Raw genomic sequence first — 5,000 nt, forward strand, 5'->3', positions numbered from 1 at the left:
ATATTGATGGATTTAACTTCATTTACTTGCACACACATACACACACATACACACACACACACACACACACACACACACACACACACACATATATATATATATATATATTATATTATATATATATATATACACACACACACACACACGTTGACCAGAAAGTTAGGTCTCAGAAAATGTGGTCTTGGAAAATTCGGTCTGAAGCTATTTTTTTTATAACCGTAATGCAAATAACTTTTGAAGTTTCTTGTCTGCTGGGTGTATTTTCATTACATATACTTATAGACTACCCAAAAAAATAAAATGTGTTATTAATTAAAACAGTAATAGAATAAACATGTTTGTTTATCCTTCCCATCCTAAAAAATCATTAAGCTAAAAGAAATAGCTTTTAAAAATTCTGTTGCTTTTTTCCACCATACTTTTCTACTACTGTCTTAATACACGTGCCAAGTTTACGCTTTTTTTTGGGGGGAGGGGGTGTCTTTCTCTCACATACAAATGTAAAATGATCGTTTGTGCGAAGTTCCTTCCTTTTTCAAAACGTCAATGAATTTCCAGAAGTTGGGTGAAATCCTTCCTAGGAATTATGATATATTAGTACGAAGTAATTTATCCATAACACGGCTTCGGATGTTTCCATAAATCATATAGAAAATAATTAGGTGTTTCTCTCCCACGGCGCTGACCACTGATTGCACCGATGTTTATTACTATGCTCGTAGCCATTTTTATGAGTACTGTAACCTGAAATAAAAGCCTTGACGGATGGTGTCCCGTAGAAATAGAATAATAATGACAAAAACTGCTAATGGTTTTTGTTTAACTGCTATTTTAGTATAATTGCCTAATTTGGTTTATTTGACGTTAAACATATACGTATAATTTACTAAACAGATTTATTGTAACAAATGAAGAAATTAATAATTTCGATGAGCTAAATACTGGAAGACCCAGTCAATTTTCTGGGACAATTTCCTTGTCTCTTAAATGAAATTCCTATAATTCAATTGCAAGTTTACTGTAATGAAATATATCGAATTAATCTTCAACTAATAATCAAAGTTTCTTTTGTGTTTTGAATTTTTTTTTATTATTATTTGATAAAGACTTGACGTTAGTATTCAATGTTGATTTTGAGACCAAAGTTTCTAATACCAAGTTTTCTGAAACCGCGTTTTCAAAACCGAATATTCTAAGCACCAATGTATATATATATATATATATATATATATATATATATATATATATATATATATATATATATATATATATATATATAATTATAATATATATATATTATACATTACATATATATATATATATATAATATATATATATATATATATATATATATATGCATTTATATTTATTTTACTTGCATATATATATATATGTATATATATGTATGGATTTATATTTATTTACTGGCATATATATATATATATATATATATATATATATATATATATATATATATACGTATATACGTATATATATATATATATATATATATATATATATATATATATATATATATATATATATATATACATTACAAGGAAGCATTGCGGTTTGCGAAGAGAGAATAAAATAAACGAAAATATAAATGAAAATAACGAAGAGATTTCATCTTGCGTTTTCCTCCATCCATCAAACTCCAGCAGTCACCAGAAATGATTCCAGAAATCTAGAAACGTGAAAGAAACTTTACCCAGAGACGAGATCACTGTGCAAATATTAGCATTGGAAGCAGCTCTGTGACCTTCATAAGTGCCGGAGGAATCTTGTAAAGTAAATAATTGTCGAGGACTGTTGTGGCTGAGTTGAGAGTCTGACGACAGGTTTATTTTTATTCCGTAAACATGCAAAGATAATGTACCCATCATTCCACCCACACACAAAGAAGCTTTTCGTCGATCGGCTCAACTTTTTTTTCTTTAGTGTTCTGTAAAGTAAAATTATTGAAATGGCTTTGTCTGTCCGTCCGCATTTTTTTCTATCGGCACTTTTGCTGTACGACCTCAAATTTTAAAAACTACTGAGATTAGAGGGCTGGAAATTGGTATGTTGATCATCCACCCTCCAATCATTCAACATATCAAACTGCGGCCATCTAGCCTCAGTATCTTTTATTTTACTAAAGGTTAAATTTAGCCATGATCGTGCTTCTCGCAACGATATAGGACAGGCCACCACCGTGCCGTGGTTAAAGTTTCGTGGGCTGCGGTTCATACAGGATTATACCGAGACCACAGAAAAATAAGTATATTTTCGGTGGCTTTGATTTTACGCTGGAGCGGCTGTACAGACAACTCGATTGCGCGGAAGAAACTTCGGAGATTTTTTATTTGTTTTATTTGATGTTCAGCCCATTCTCAAATCCTAACTTTTTCCTTTCTGCTATTTCCCTTCGTGAACAACAGACCTAACAAGAGTAGCCCTTCATATCTTATCATTTTAAGCTTCTCACCAGAATTTTTAGAGGTGCTCTCATTCCACACGTAGTCTGCGAGATTTTTTTTGTCATATCAATTAATTATGATCTGAAGTCCAAAAGCTTCATTTGTTCACCTACAGTGAATGATTTTTATATTATGTTTATTCTAAGTCTCATTTTCATCCAGGAAACTTTACAATTTACGCAACCAATCATATACTGTATATATACACACACACACACGCACACACACACACACACACACACATATATATATATATATATATATATATATATATATATATATATATATATATATATATATATATATATAAATGTGTGTGTTTAGGGGGGGCAGGGGTGGGGAGGGCGGCGGCATTGTCTTTATATGAATGCATAGTCTAAGCACGAATATATGTCCATTTAATCCTAAATTCTCAATGTGACATTCAACTAACGAAATTTTTGAAGAGCTTTTATTTATTCATCGCAGTCAAACGACTTCACTTCCTTCTCAGTCATGAATTGGTTAACCTCTGAAGATGTTTGAGCAACTTGTTGTTCATTCTTAAAAATCGTATTCTAAAAAGAAGGGCACAAGCATAAGTCCCTACTGAAGAAAAGTGAAAGTATATTTAAATGGTGTGGAGATGTAAGAATAACGCGACAATAAACATGAATATATCAGCTTTTTTTACTTTTTGTACAGGGAAACTATTGTGACGGCTTTGTTTGTCCGTCCGCACTTTTTCTGTCCGCCCTCAGATCTTAAAAACTACTGAGGTTAGAGGGCTGCAAATTGGTATGTTGATCATCCACCTTCCAATCATCAAGCATATCAAATTGCAACCCTCTAACCTCAATCGTTTTCATTTTATTTAAGGTTAAAGTTAGCCATAATCGTTCGTCTGGCAATGCTATGGGATAGGCCACCACCGGGACGTGGCTGAAAGCTTCATGGGCTACAGTTCATGCAGCGTTATACACTGTACAGAAAGTTCGAATGCGCTTTGAAAACTTCGGCGTTTACTTGTTACAAGCTAAGCGAAGTCTTGCTGGAAACGAGCTTATTCCTGGCGGTCCGGTCCTAACGCTATTCAAATATTGAAGATAAAAAAAATCCTTTTGGCAGATAAAACCTTCCGTCTTTCAATTCCATCCAATAAAAATTTATATCTAAACAGGCTCATTTCTGATGGGACGGTCCTAACGCCGTTCAAATGCTAATATTCCCAAAAGTAACTAAGTATAAAGAAAAATTCTTTCGGCAGATAAAACCTGACATCTTTCAATTTCATCCTACCAAAGATTTATTCAAGACTATTTCAAATGCAAATAATGATAATAATTATGTAGCAGAGAGTTCAGAGAGGCCTGGTTAACCCTTTGTTGGTTTAACTTAAAGCTTCACGAGTTATCTATCGCCTTTAGGGCGTCCTATACTGGTTAGTGATCTAATAGTATATTTATTTAACATATCGCTCTTCTCGCATTTTTACATGTAAACAGTGTTATCTACGAGCACTGGAAGTCATTGCTTTTCAGGATTGCCCCACAATGACTTTTTCCTTATAATAATAATAATAATAATAATAATAATAATAATAATAATAATAATAATAATAATAATAATAATAATAATAATAATAATAATGGTAAGAGCATCAAGGAAATAGATACCCTAATCCAGACTGTAAGGATTGTATCTGGGGACATCAGGATGGAGTTTGGAATAGAAAAATGCGCCTTAGTCAACATACAAAAAGGCAAAAGTAACGAGAACTGAAGGGATAAAGCTACCAGATGGGAGCAACATCAAACACATAGATGAGACAGGATACAAATACCTGGGAATAATGGAAGGAGGCGATATAAAACACCAAGAGATGAAGGACACGATCAGGAAAGAATATATGCAGAGACTCAAGGCGATACTCAAGTCAAAACTCAACGCCGAAAATATGATAAAAGCCATAAACACATGGGCAGTGCCAGTAATTAGATACAGCGCAGGAATAGTGGAATGGACGAAGGCAGAACTCCGCAGCATAGATCAGAAAACCAGGAAACATATGACAATACACAAAGCACTACACCCAAGAGCAAATACGGACAGACTATACACAACACGAAAGGAAGGAGGGAGAGGATTACTAAGTATAGAGGACTGCGTCAACATCGAGAACAGAGCACTGGGGCAATATCTGAAAACCAGTGAAGACGAGTGGCTAAAGAGTGCATGAGAAGAAGGAGTAATAAAAGTAGACGAAGACCCACAAATATACAGAGACAGGAGAATGACAGACAGAACAGAGGACTGGCACAACAAACCAATGCACGGACAATACATGAGACAGACTAAAGAACTAGCCAGCGATGACACATGGCAATGGCTACAGAAGGGAGAGATAAAGAAGGAAACTGAAGGAATGATAACAGCGGCACAAGATCAGGCCCTAAGAACCAGATATGTTCAAAGATCGATAGACGGAAATAACATCTCTCCCATATGTTGGAAGTGCAATACGAAAAATGAAACCATAAAGCACATAGCAAGCGAATG

The sequence above is a fragment of the Macrobrachium nipponense genome, chromosome 37 (assembly GCF_015104395.2).
Source record: "Macrobrachium nipponense isolate FS-2020 chromosome 37, ASM1510439v2, whole genome shotgun sequence".
Classification (NCBI taxonomy): Eukaryota; Metazoa; Arthropoda; class Malacostraca; order Decapoda; family Palaemonidae; genus Macrobrachium; species Macrobrachium nipponense.